Source organism: Stegodyphus dumicola, chromosome 6, assembly GCF_044657685.1.
Source record: "Stegodyphus dumicola isolate Sdum_Otavi_A_Nest chromosome 6, ASM4465768v1".
In the NCBI taxonomy this organism is placed as follows: Eukaryota; Metazoa; Arthropoda; class Arachnida; order Araneae; family Eresidae; genus Stegodyphus; species Stegodyphus dumicola.
The window spans coordinates 109,041,710-109,057,111 of record NC_140773.1 but is presented as its reverse complement, the minus strand read 5'-3'; the positions used below and the strand labels follow the sequence as shown (position 1 = coordinate 109,057,111).

Sequence of the window (15,402 nt, the reverse complement as noted above, 5' to 3'; positions counted from 1 at the left end):
CTAAATGTGAGGAGTAGTGAACGTATTATTTCTTTACATGGGCAGTTTATGAGTATGATTTATTATATAATTAATTTTTTTTTTAATATTTTGAGCGCAGATTAGGTACATGCATACTCATGAAACGTGCATGGTGTACAGAAGATAAAATTTTGCGTTTCACATTTAAAAAAATTCAGTTTTAGTTCAATGTTTTATTCTACAGAAAATTCCATAGTACTTTTAACAAAACTGACGCGGATCATACTTTTTCAAGAGACAAAATATTCTGAGCAGTTTTTTTCGGAAGTTCAGTATTTAAATTCACGATGTAAAACTGAATAAGGGAAACATCCATTACATTTCTAGAAGAAAAATTATGATTCTTTAAGTATTTTTTACAACGCTTGTTCCACTAAAATTATTTTTAAGAATTCTTTAGCAGATGAATTACATATTTTGAAATAATCCATATTCATCAAAACATATGGATTTCCCTAAATGATTTTAAGTCCAATATAGCTGTTCTAAGAATCTTCAAAGATGGTTTTATATTTTACTTTTCCATTTCTACTGTAGTTTGATTGAACTATTTTAAGATTACGTCTTTCCCGATGTTAGATATGGCGACCCTATATGTTAGATATGGTTTGTTACACCCACATGCCTGCACCTAACAATGAGTTTTACTATTTGATCAAATGGAGAAGAAACCTAGCACATTTTGCTTTAATAAAAAGTTCTCTGAAAAATACTAAGGAGTGAATGAATTTTGTATTAAATTTGGGAACAGTGGCTATGAAACATTTGAAATAATACGGTACGCATACTGCTGTAAAAACAATATTTCAATTTGAGAGCAATTCCAATATTTTAAGTTTTCCAATATTTCAAGCTTTAAAGACGACGACACACGAGTGATCGAAAAAGCATGCTGTAAGAGCGCCATCCAGTTGGGCTTACGATGTGAACATTGCAGTCTATGATAAAACACTAAACGATAACTATTGTGCAAACGGCTGAAAATCCATTTTTTGGAACCATGAGGAATAAAAATTGAATTTGCTCATAAAATCGGTTTTTGCATCTGGACATTTTGTCTGACCACATATTGCTGCTGCGGCATTTGGACCAGCGTCTGAAATCTTTAAAATAGCTTCAGAATACTCTCTACACATCCTATTATTAGTGCAATGTTTTCTTGGTATTATCAACCAAAGTGTCCGAAAAAAATCTTTTCTAATACAATTTCATGTTCATTTCTGTAAATATTTCCTGTAAAAATTTAACTCAATGTGAAGAACTCTATTTCGAAAAGAATTAAATATGAGCCTCAAAATCACCTTATTCAAAATAAAATTTTCAGTTATAAATTTTTAGTCAGTCCATTATTTTTTTTAAAAAATGGTGCTACAAACATTCCTAACTGGTTTCATTACTAATTTTCTTAAATAAAATATTATTTTACGGCGAGATGTCAAATCTGCTTATTTCAGCTTATGGTAAACACGACTCTCTTAATAATATTGTGACGACAATAATCTTTTTTATTATAAATACTTCTTTAAAACTGGTCTCAAAACTGAAGGTGACTGGTCGTAACTGAAGTTGTTTATCTTTTGATGAGTGCTAATGAAAGTTAATCAGGTCTGTATCTTCAAATTTTTAAATGAGACTTATATCACAATGTAAATTAATTAGCTCCGTTAAGAGATTTTTCGGGGATATAACTCACGTTCATTTCTAATGTCAATGAAAATAATGTAAATTCTGTCTCAAAATCATTAAAATATTAAAACGTTCTTCAGGTAATTGCCTCAATAATTTATATAATAATGATGCTAATTAACTTAGAGAAAACGTAGTCACGAACTACGGAAATTGATTCGGGTGGCCAGTTTGAGGCCGCTGAAATACAGCAAAGTATGCTGTGCGCAGTTGTAATGACTTTAAACTACTTCAAGTTCGAAAGGGAGATACATTCAGTCTATTTCTAGCGGCTATAGCTCGTTAAAGAGTGATCCCATGGCGTTGACCTGGCTGTCACTCAACGCCAAACCTCGCAACTAATCTATCAGTGGAATATAAAATATTAAATTTTTTATCACTTATGCAAACTATAGAACTTTTTGAAAAAAGGGAACACGTGTGTCGAAATATTCTACCCATTATACATGGGGTTCTACCCATTACCTGCTGAAATTGAAAGCTGAAGAAATGCTAATGGCTGGATAACTTGGACCATGAAGAACCCAGAAAGATACTGAATTAGAAATATTTTAATATTAAAAGTAGATTGATGTGAAATGAATAAATCTGGTTACGTGTCGAACGCATTTATATAAGACCATACATAGTTTTTGACTATCAGTTCAGACGGCCTAAGTGTCCATGTTCAATTGCCCTTCCCAGAGGACGGATTACCCATCGATGATCTGAAGGTAAGTATTCAGTCTGCACTGCATTAAATCCACCTCTACATCATCACATGATATGTGCATGAATCTTGACAAACGATGCGAATAGAAAGAATTTTGTGCAGATTCTACCATATGTAAATTATTCTTTGCACACAAAATTATTTTACGCAAACTCTCCTAGTTCTACTATGTCTGTAATTGTTTTCTGTGCCAACAATTATATCTTGAACTCTTGCGCGTTGGTACAGGTCAAAACCTGTTTCTCTCAAACAAAACGTGAATACAATTTTTTTTAAATAGATTTCTTTGCCTCATGTCAAGTAGAATGATACATCGTTAACAATAGCCTACTTAAGTGATTGCTTACCCTTGAGAATCTATGCTTGGTTTCACCAACTGTATGCAGTTTCCCCTTAGCAGGATTACGAGTACGAACATCAATACCTAAACGTTGACGTTTAATAAAGGAGAGGGTAGGTGCATTCAAATAAGAGAGCTACTTTTCGTGGCATGCCATTAAACAACTCTCGAAACCAATGAAGCTTGAGCGAGAAACCATCAGGTGAAAAATGGACGCAGGCTCTCCAGCGACATGTCGATGACTGAATGCACAGACGTTTCGGGAGACTTCGCTGTGAAAGCGTTAAGTTGCTATTTTCCTATCAAATTGAATTTCCATTAGATTTAAAAAAGAAAAAAAAACCCTCTTTTAGTTGTTACACTCAAAACGGAGTAAAACATCAGTTTATAAATTAAATTTGTTGCTTTTATTTTTTAATTCATCTAATTAAGCGGAATGTTTAGGGCGAAATGAATCAGACATTTTTGTTCTTTATATAAGAGGGATCCGTATAAGTCTCTTCTGAAACGCACAGAATTCTTATACATATCAATGTCAGTTTGAAAATTATTAATTTTTTTTTTTAATTTTGAGTTCCTGTATGTGGTGTAGTATAAGCAGATAATGTTTACAGATCATATAAGCCTTGAATCAGATGCGTGAGGTCACATTACATTCGTAAATGCTTCTAAAAAAAGAATGCCAGGCGGTAAACCTTACTATAAGGGACCGAAGATCATATATGGAGAACGTGGTTTGAATAAAATCCTAAGTAACATTTGTTCTCCAATGCGTTTTCCAGTAATATATGAGATTTCTTGAAAAACACGTATTTCACGTAAACACGTATCAGACACATTTTTCTGGATAGAATTTGTGTTTTAGAAATATATGCATTATTCAATACAGACATACAGCTACAGACAGCACTTGCATTTATTTGCTTATAACTGAAATACAAAAATGTGCTCAAAATCTTAAAGAGTTCGCTTATTTCTTTATGCTAAATTCAGATCTATAGAACCAGTTCAACATTCTTTATGTTTGATATGCTGAACCTTGTGCTCTACATAAAAGTATACTTTTCAAATTACATATTGCGCACGCCATAGAAACCATTATTAACGGAAAGATTACCGATCAGAAATAAGCATCAGATAAAATCTTTGAAAAATGCACGTCTTGTTTAATAAGTCACTTTACATGGAATCAAAAATAATAAACTTTGATATCCTCACTGATTAAAATATTGTTATATATTTATTCGCTGTCTTGTAAAATTTACAGAATTGCGTGACATTAAAGAGGCGAAAACTGTGAAAGGCGAAAACGAAAAAACTGTGAAAAGCATATTTTGTTTATCCAAAAAAATTCTTTAACATCATTTATAGTTGAAATAATATCAGTTTCAGTTCATTCGTGTCTATAGACACAGCAATGTGGTAAAATATTTTTCGAAAAACGCAATATCATTTCCAAAACATTTACAGAACGTTTAATACAATTTGGAGTACTAAATAGAATAGGGTGTTATTAAATATAAGTTATTTACTCTTTCGTGAAAAAGGAATAAATTTAGTAAATTTTAAAATATGGAGACACAGGAAGCAAAAATATTTGAAATTCGTTTTAAATATAAAAAATGTAAGACATCAAAAGGTAACTAGAATTTTAAACTGTTTCACTGAGTAAAATTTTATTCCATTGAAAATATTCAGCCTTCTGTTCACTGAAATTCTTTGAAGAGAGGAAAATAAATTAAAAAAAAAAAAAAAAAGAAAAAAATGTGTATTTCTTTCACACGACCGAAGGGACTTTTATGCGAATTTCGTCAGACTTCCAGTAGTGGCCAAATCTTAAAATATTTCATTAAGTGTCATCCTATTACTATTATAACGAAACTGAAACTTAATTAGGGAATAAATAGCGAATAATTGCCAAGAAATGGTGATAATACAAAATATAATTTTATTTAATGTAAATAAATTCAGGTTCTTTTATTCTCCATTTCTTACAGATAATATTGACGAATCATTATTGCTAATTTGCTGAAAATAAATATTAATATGAATGTATGTGTCGCTTGCCAGCACTTGTCAATATTTTTTCTTTTTTACTTTCGAAAAAATTTGTAATCCAATTTCCATTTCTTAATTGCCTAATTTAATAGTCATAATAGCTTTCTTTATTGCTGTCAATTCAGCTTGGAATAATGATTACTTAATCTTCTTTTCCCAGTGTGTTTCACGATATCATTTAGCATGACACACAGACCACAGCCTGTGCGTACTTCAGTACACGAACCATCTGTGTAAATGGCGATCCCGTGAATTGGCAACTGAGCCGATTTAGAGGAAATATAAGAATCTAGATGATTATAGGAAGGGTGGCAAAGATAATCTGAATTTTTTATCTCGTTGTCAGAAGCTGAAAAGTGAATATTCCATAGAGTGATATGTTTTTTTCAGTCGTAATATACAGGAATGTATTGCTTCTCGCTCCGCAGTTAAGTCGAGACGAGGAATACCAGTTAGTACTCGCAGGGCTGCTGTCGAAGTAGTGCGGTACCCCTACTGATTTGTAGAAGGGACATTCTTTGTATGGAGACAAGTTGACGGTATTCATGTTTAATTAGAGAAGTTGCCCAGACACCAGCACAGTGCAAAATGATTCTTTCTGTGACTGTCTGATACCAAATCTGTAGTAAGGATAAAGCGACACCCCGGGTTTTAGCCGTGGTCCGCATCATGTTATTATTCAAAATTCCAATTCGCTTCTTAATATTTTTCAGGTGCGGTATCCAAGAAAGTCTGGAGTCAATTGTGAGACCTAGATATTTGACTTATTGAACTACCTTAATAGAGGTGCTATACAATTTAATGGTGGGATTTCTTTTAAGAGGGGCTACAGCTCCTATTGCCATAGCTTCAGTCTTAGAGACTGAAATAGTAATTTTATGATCTCTAGTCCAGTAGCTGAACATATATTCAGCAATATTGTGCTGTTGATTGTAGCTTAGATTTCCCGTTTACAATAAGAATAAAGTCATCTGCATATGCCATGATAGAACTCTTGGAGTAATGAATTTGCGACCATTGTCCATAAGACAGGACTAAACATGAGCCCTGAGGGCATCCTCGATGCAATTGTTGTGCAACAATTCCACAGTCTAGAGTAACTTGAGTGAGTGGGTGACGGAGGACGTGGGCACCATCCCTCTACCGTTACGGTTAATTGGTATGAGCACCACGTCCGCTCTTATCTAGAATGACATAATCAGGTACTTAGGTTATCGCTACCCATTCAGACTTGTATGGTACATATTGTCATACTCTGACTTGCATGACTATTACACATGCCGTACCATATTCTAACTTGCTTATTCATACTTGCATGGTGCATTTACATTCATATTGCATGGTACATATTTCACACATTTCATATTACACATTACATTTACTGGGAATTTGAATATGACTTATGTTTAAGGTTCTTTGCATCCGTAAGGTTCAATATTTACGTTAATTATACATGATTAGATACTTTTGTTAACTCTATGCATTCATTATTATTTACAGACTTACATGGTACATATTACACACAAAGAGATTGATCAATACTTGTGTTAAAGGTACTTTACATCTTAGGTATTTAGGTTAACACATAGTTTAACACTACGCATTCATTATTGTTTACAGGTTTGCATGGTGCATATTATACAAATTACATAGTACAGTTTATATTTACTGAGAAGACTTGCATTGTACATAGTTCACGCATTACATAATACAGATTACATTTCTAAGAATTTAATTATTAATTAATAATATTAATTAATACTTGCATGGTACATATCATACACATTTCATAGTGCAGTTTACATTTACTGAGAGATTGATTAATACTTTTGTTTAGGGTACTTAATGTTTATGTGTAAGGTACTTTACACCTGTTTGGTTCAATTCTTACTATAAGTATGTATAGTTGGGTGCTTAGGTTAACACATAGGTTGGCTTTACGCATTAATTATTATTTACACTTTGCATAGTACATATTACACACATTGGTACATATTACACACATTAAATAGTGCATACTAATTAATTAGCATGGTACATATTATACACATTAAATAGTACATGGTACATATTACACACAATTACTGAGACATGGGGTATAGTCGCATGGTACATATTAGACACATTTACAGTTTACAGTTACTAAGAATACAATTGCTGAGAATATTAGCATGTTACATATTACAATAATATTAATATGGTACATGTTGCATACATTAAATAGTACAGATTACAATTACTGAGAAATTTAATAGTACTTATTTCCGTTATGTTCAGACTTGCATGGTACCTATTACCATATTCTGACTTGCATGACTATTATATGTTCTATACCCTATTCAAACTTGCATATTCGGACTTGCTTCATGCATATACATTCATATTGCATGGTACATATTCTCACATGTTACATACTACGTATTGCGTTTACTCAGAAATTGTTCTTACTTATGTTTAAGGTACGTTGCTTCCGCAAGGTTCAATATTTTAGTATTAATTAAACATAATTATGCATTCATTATTGTTTACAGACATGCATGGTACATAGTACACACATTACATAATACTGATAACTTGAATAGAACGGTCTTGGAGATAGCTTCTTATGAGGTCTACGAGATCACCTGGACACACCATAGTGACCAAGGCATCAAGGATGTCTGGCCACCACAGAGAGTCAAAGGTTCCTTGAATATCTAAGCTAATAATGAGAGAGTGAAGATTGTTTTGTCTGTTAGCTCGAATAACTGAAAGAAGACTCTTTCAGAATAACTGAAATTGCCTTTTCTATTGATTTGCAATGTAAATCAGTATTTAAGAAAACCAAATTGCGAGGGGTCCAGAACATTATTACGAAATAAGAAGTATTGTAATCTACTCAGGATAACGCGATCCAGGAGTTTCCCAAAAGCTGGGAGAAGACATATAGGACGATAAGAAAATGTTTGGACAGGATCCTTGCCTTTCGTGTGAAATAGTACCACTTCTGCTCTTTTTGTACGTAAAGGGAACTGTCGGAGTCTCCAACAAGTATTTAAAAATAATACAATAAGGTCCGGAGCAATTTTAAAAAGCATTTGAATGATAGCATTATCTATGCTATGGGGCCCTGAGGCCCGTTTAGGTTTAAAGTGTTTTATTATCTTTTCCAATTCAGATTTATTTAGAGGAGGTTCAGTAGACTGCCTGTGTGAATCATAGTTTTTAATTTGGCTCTCAGTTTGGATTGCTGTGCTATGTCATCAGCTGGTGGATCATTCTTAAAAAGGGAAGAAAGAACGAATTTAATTGTATCTATTAGTGACTTAGCCATTGGGAACATTTCTGCTGGTACAACTGTGAGCCTAAAGATGTTATATGTGGGGATTTTCACAGCTGTCTCGTAGGTGTCCACAGTTTTTCTGCAAAATTGTAGCCAGAAGTCTTGCTTGGCAGATGCAATTTTTCCTTTTAAAGGAGCTTGTGATTTTTTATAGTCAACAAATAGGTCACGACGAATAGTATCAGGGATTGTGTTCCTCCTTACTTGCTTTGGAAACATTAACTGTCCTGATTCGGAAACCAGGGAGCTTACTGAAGCTATGTTCAATAAATTGTGAAGTAGACAATACACACAGGAAGGGTATACGAAACCCTTTTTTTTCCTCTCTTTACAATGATTTCCGGAACTTCGGAATACGGAGACCAACCACTTGTGGTCTGAACGTAAGAATATAAAAAATATTAACTAAAAATCTAACTAAACTAACTTTGGATTAATAAACAAGTGCCTAACTCCAAGATTGGCCGTAAATTAACGAAAAGCCGTATGTAGTACAGAGAGCTGCTAAAACTACGATACGTTTAAAATTATCACGAGGATTTAACCTCTGGTCTTGAAGGCAACCAGCAAACGAGTAAAACTACATGGCAAGCGGCCTGCTTCTAATAACTCCTTCCTCTCTCTTGCTTGGCAAAAAGCCACAACTTAAGTACTTTGCGTTAGCAAGACAAATTTGCATAAATAAGTTAAAAGATTTTTATTCTGGCCGGAAGTAGAAAATAAGAAGTGATAGTAAAAATTTAAAATAATATAAACGTTAGTAAAACTTAAGATCCTTACATACTTCCCGCCAGAGTTAATTAGTTTGAAACTGAGGTCTAAAACGACCTTGTTGAAAACTTTTAGCTCTAGAATCTAACGCGAGGCCAATCTTTTACAAAAATTCTCACTAGAAACTAGAAATTAAAAAAAATCGTTTTTACAATATCAACTCCATGGACAAGATTTTTCATCTGTACTGCATCTAAACAGGAGTTCTTAGTTGAAATCTGGTTCCTTCCAGAGATCTGGAAGGAAAACTAGTTTAATAAAATGTTACACAATTAAATGGCAAGTAACATGAATACTTATATTTCTGTTTTAACATTCTTATTTCATTCATGACGTTATTTAATTATCTTCCCGTGGTCTCTGACATGTGTTGTAAAGGAAAATACCAAACACGAACGTGTCTATGTACAAGTGTTCAACACTACCGCCTGCAATCAAAACACTAACGTGATAAAATTCAACATAACAAGACCTCAGAACACACCTTATATTCATCTCTAAGCCCTGAGGTACTATTATGAAAAGTGGCTAACTCTGAAGTGTAGCGTCAGAGAGCCTAACTACATTCATTCAACCTTTAACACATATTCACAATAAGTCACACGAATAAGTTAAAATTTTTGGCATTACTTTCACTTTTAACATATCACAGTATTTCTTAACGTTTAAAATAACAGTTCACATTGTATATAAGGACATATTAACATGCCGTTAATTTTACGCATTTTGAAACATACATTAGTAGTACATTGTTAACTTCTATTCTTTTCCAAGCAAGTTCCAAATTCTTCTACATTGAAATACTACATTTCAAAAGTCTTTCAGACTAAAATTTCTTTCTTGCCAGAATCTTTTAAATAAAATTTTATACAATAACTTTTACAATATTCAAGTATTTACACATTCCTATTATATATTAATTTTAGTTTTACTCGCGAGGAATTGAAAAACATAATAACAAAATAGGTAACAACTCATTTCTCGCCTTTTTGGCGATAAACGTAGGCATCACATGAGGTAAAACTTCTTGAATTCTGCCACTTGCAGTAAGAATGAAAAATTAACTTAAGGTTTCAAAGTAACATAAAGTTTTACTTATCCTTGTGATATTCAGACATCATTTTTTTCTGCCCAGTCCTGGAAGGTAGCGAAGACTACGGTTTGGTTTATCTTACTTCTTGTGCGTGTTCGCCCTTCAGTTCCTTCTTCCATGAGCTTTCTTTTCCTTCCAGTTCGGTCACCCTTGAAGATCTTCTTTTTAGCCTCTGCCTGTGGTCTCGGCCGTTTGATGGCAGCTGGTCTTGGCGGAACCGGGACAACTCTCTCTCGTTCCTGCTTGGATCTCGTTGCTGGCTGTTCAAATTTTTCTTGTTTCTTTGCCTCCGCAGCTGGTGTTCCTTCATCAATTGGTCGACATTTGCTGCGTAGACTCCTATCCGATGGGTAGATCTTCCGTTTGGGAGCCGGGTTATAGTTGCCGTCATTTCTCCTGGCTTTCTTTGCATTCGTAGTGCTTCTCCCTTCTTCATTCTGGGGGTGGTCGTGCCCTCTCTTTTCTGGTCAGTGGAACGGCTTCTTTTTCTTGTTACCTTCAATTTTCCAACGGGGGAACTTTCTTTTCAATTACTCTTGCCTCCTAATGGCTTGCCCTTGTGATTGTCGTTGTTCCACCTCTGGAGCTTGTGCCTGCCGTGCCGGACCCTGCAAAAGATCTTTAAATATTGGCATTTTATGACGATTATAGAATGGTTTTATCTGGTCAATGTTTGCAGTGCATGTTTCACCATTCCTGGCTTTTAACACCACTACAGCCTGAGTTATTTTTTCTATGACATATGGTCTTTCAAATCATGGATAAAATTTGGCAGTTTTATCTTCTGGTGCTGAAGAAAGTGAATGCTTAATTTTTAACACTTCATCTCCTACTTTATAAGTTACTCCCCGTCGTTTCAAATCGTAATAAAGCTTCTGTTTTCTCTGTACTACTTCAGTGTTCTTTTTTGCTTCTTTAATTAATTTTTCTATATCGCCCATTTTAAATTCTGGGGCTCTTTCTTGAACATAAACTAATTTATCTAACGGCGTTATAATATTTCTGCCTAAAAATAACTCAGCAGGAGTTTTGCCCGTCGTATCATGTTTTTCGGTCCTAAGGGCGAAAGCTAATTCATTGACATAGTTATCCCAGCTTTTATGAAAATTTTTAACATAATTACGGATAATTTTCACTATATTTTTATTGACTCGTTCCGCTATATTTGATTGCGGCCGATACGGTACCATTTTTAAATGACGTATGTCCAGTTTTTGGCACATGTCTTCAAATATATTACTTACAAATTGAGAACCATTATCCGATATAACTTTTAGGGCGTCCCGTATTTTAAAATATATTTATTTAAAATAGAATCAGTAACTAATTTCGCGGAGGCTCGTTTTAAGGGAACAATTTCGGTCCACTTACTAAAATGATCAACCATAAGAAGGAGATAGCGACTTTTATTTAACTGACTTTTTGGGAAAGGGCCCAATAAATCGATGCCAATTATTTCATTTGGAAATTCGGGTTTAATGCTATTTAGAAACCCAGCCGGGGGGAAATTAATATAATTAACTGCTTGACATGTTGGGCAGGACTGGACATACGCCCTTGTTAACTTTTGCAGTCCAGGAAAATAGACTGCCTCGCGTACGCGTTGGATAGTTTTTCGAATACCAGCATGAGAAGCTAAAGGGCTGTCATGGAGCTCCTGCAGGATATTTAATCTAAGACTAGCTGGGATAACAGGTCGAAATTCGTTGTTGGAATTCGTAGTTTTTGTATAGAATAATAGACCATCTATTAGTTCGTAATGGGCCGCCCTATTTCTTATCGCCACAATATCTTGGTGGCTAAAATTTTCAGGATCCTTCAAATACTCATAAATGCTTCCAAACTCAGGATCCTTACCCAGTTCGGTTATTACAGTTTCTCGGGAATTTATTGTACATGCTGTGAGCATTGCCATCTCTACGGTATTGCCTTGTTCGTCTATTTTAATCCTTGATAGGGCATCTGCTACGATATTTTCCTTTCCGGGGGTGTGCTTGATTACCAGATTATACACTTGTAACTTGAGTACCCATCTTATTAACCTTGGGGATAAGTTTTCCCTGAGTACAATCTAGTTACCGCCGCATGATCAGAATACACTGTTATTGGCGCCCTTCCAAAATAGACTCGGAACGTTTGCACTGCTAACAGAACTGCAAGTGCCTCTCTTTCAGTCGCGGAATAATTTCTTTGTGTTTGATTTAAAGTTCGACCAAAAAAATGCCACGGGCTGCTGATTTTGCGAAAGTACCGCTCCTACCGCATAATCCGAAGCATCCGCTGAAATTTCTAAATTCTCATCATTTTCAGGAAATTTCAAAACAGGTGCTTGCGTTAATGCTTGCTTTAATTTTTCGAAAGCACTATTGGCTTCGGCCGTCCACGAAAATCTTGCCTTTTTCCTTTTTAATTTTAACAATGGTTCAGCAATAGCTGCAAAATCTTTTATAAAGGACCTATAATATGAACAAAGTCCTAGAAAAGAAGAGAGCTTCTTCGCCGTATTTGGCGGCGGATACTTTTGCACAGCGATTATTTTTGATTCGTCTGTCTCGATTCCTTTCTGAGATATTTTGTAACCTAAGTATTTTAATTCAGGGGCTGCAAATTTGCACTTTTCGACATTAACTTTTAGACCGCCCTCATTTATAATGAAACCACCTGTCTTAAATCCTGTACATGTTGGTCCGGATTATCACTAGTAAAAATGATATCGTCTAAATAGATAAATGTGGTCTTTCCAAGAACATGCCTTAGCACAATGTCCATACATCGCTGAAATGTTGCCGGTGCCCCTGAAAGGCCAAACGGCATACGCAAGAATGCATAAGTGCCAGACTTGGTTATAAAAGCAGTCTTAGGCACATCTTCCGGTTTAACCCCAATTTGAAAATAACCAGTCGTTAAGTCTAAAGTAGTCATATATTTGGTAGAAGTTATGTTCCTTAGAATTTCTTCAATAATAGGTAACGGATATACCGGATACTTAGTCATGGAGTTTAATTTACGATAGTCAATTGCAAAACGCCACCTTTTCGGATGTGTTACCGGATAGTCATTATTTTTCTTACATAACAGAACCGGGCTAGCATAACTATTTGAGATGGGCGTTATGATCTTTTTCCGTAACATATCTCGAATGTGCCGCTCTATAATTTTTTCTTTATTCTTATCATATCGATATGGTTTGAGGCGAACTGGCAGTGAATCTCCGGTGTCTCCGGTGTCGATACTATGGTTAGTAACTTGAGTAAACCGGGAATATCACTAAATAACAAAGCAAATTCACTTACCACTTGTCGAATTTTTTGTTGCTCTTCCTTAGGCAGGTGGTAGAGGTTTAACGTCGGTGGTTCTGTTTTTTCTTCTCGAACTGGTTTCATCGTCAGCTTTTAAGGGACGCTTCGTTAAAATCCAGCGTTGCTTCTGCCTATGAAAGAAAATCTATCCCTAAAATGACATGTGCTTGTAAATTTTTTACGATAAAAAACATAATCTTTACTTGCTCGTCCTTGATACGAATGTATAACGGTAATTTACCTATGCACTTGCATCTTTCTCCCTGCGCATTTAACACTGTCGTATTATCCGAATTATATATGCGGTATTTAAGGAAATACTTCCTAAAAAATCTTCTGCCACACAGGAACACTGCGCGCCTGTATCCAGGAGTGCGGTGGTTGGGATGTTATTCACCAAAACTTCAATCTTTCGAAGAGTCAAATTTTTCACCATAACTGTATTTAACTTGAAGGAAGACGGGTTTTTTTGGCCTTCGGATTTCCGCACCCTCCCGTCAGCAGAAATCCGTTCTAGTTTAAATTTTGTTTCTTCCTTTCCATGCCTTCCTTCTTTTTCCGCTGGCCTTCAGACTTTTTTTCTGGCTTACTATTGAACTGTCGACGTTCGCCGGTTGTTTTTGGATACTCGGGTTTCCTTGCCCACTGATTCGCTTTGCTTCCGTAGCCATGTTCTTGACTTTGCTGTGGTTTTGGCGCACCAAATTGGCTTCGTTGCTCATACTGGCGTCTTCTTTCAATGTCCGCCGTTCTTCTACTGTCAAACTGGATTGCTAGCTCAAATAACTTTTCCAGTGTAGTCGGATTCCTTAATTCAATAAAGTCTTGTACTTGGGGAAGTAACCTCGGCAAAATCACTTGAATTATCTCAGGATTCGGACGGTTTCCATACAAGAGTTTAAAGACGTGAATTTTTCTTAAAATAAAGCTTGAGAGATTTTCAATTCGTTTCTGGTATATGCTGAAGAGTTCCGTTTCTAATCCTGCACGATCTCTTACGACAGGGAAGGCTTTTACTAAGGCAGTCTTGAAATTTTCGTAAGTATAGGTGGGACTTCCCGCTTGACCCAAGAGGCTTCTGCCTATACATTTGAATCAATTAAGCGCTTGGCCCCTCAAAGCGCTGGTACCTAAGGTGACTTTCTGGAACTCATGTACTGGATACAGCATGAAGTGGTCATCCAATTTTCCCCCAAAACTGGTTACCGGTGAGTTTCCATTAAATGTTGCTTCTGGTTTCATCGATGCGCGCATGGTCTGTACGATGTAACGAAATCCTTCCAGGGCGGGAGCTGGCATTTCTGGATTCTAAGCCGCTTCTGCAGGCAGCACAGGTTCTTCTTGAAACTAGGCCATGGTTATTCTTCTTCTTTGGTCGCCACTATCAGGGCTTGTGTTCCTCCTTACTTGCTTTGGAAACATTAACTGTCCTGATTCGGAACAGGGAGCTTACTGAAGCTATGTTCAATAAATTGTGAAGTAGACAATACACACAGGAAGGGTGTACGAAACCCTTTATTTTTCTATCTTTACAATGATTTCCGGAACTTCGGAATACGGAGACCAACCACTTGTGGTCTGAACGTAAGAATATAAAAAATATTAACTAAAAATCTAACTAAACTAACTTTGGATTAATAAACAAGTGTCTAACTCCAAGATTGGCCGTAAATTAACGAAAAGCCGTATGTAGTACAGAGAGCTGCTAAAACTACGATACGTTTAAAATTATCACGAGGATTTAACCTCTGGCCTTAAAGGCAACCAGAAACGAGTAAAACTACTTTGGAAAGCGGCCTGCTTCTAATAACTCCTTCCTCTCTCTTGCTTGCCAAACAGCCAGAACTTAAGTACTTTGCGTTCGCAAGACAAATTTGCATAAATAAGTTAAAAGATTTTAATTCTGGCCGGAAGTAGAAAATAAGAAGTGATAGTAAAGATTTAAAATAAAATAAACGTTAGTAAAACTTAGGATCCTTACAATAGTAGGGTCAGTTGTTACTTGTGCTTGTCTTCTGGGTTTTCGTAAATTTCTGCGATCCGTAGATAAGGTATCAGACCACCAAGAAATGTACGGGTACGTGTGTGAGTCTTTTTTAT

The 15,402-nt window shown here is 35.4% G+C and overlaps 1 protein-coding gene across 1 annotated transcript in view; it reads left to right on the top strand.

The window, feature by feature from the left end:
• Positions 1-15,402, top strand: part of LOC118200167 (cytosolic carboxypeptidase 6-like) — a 769,798-nt gene that overhangs the window by 148,662 nt on the left and 605,734 nt on the right. The gene's annotated exons all lie outside the window — the stretch shown is intronic.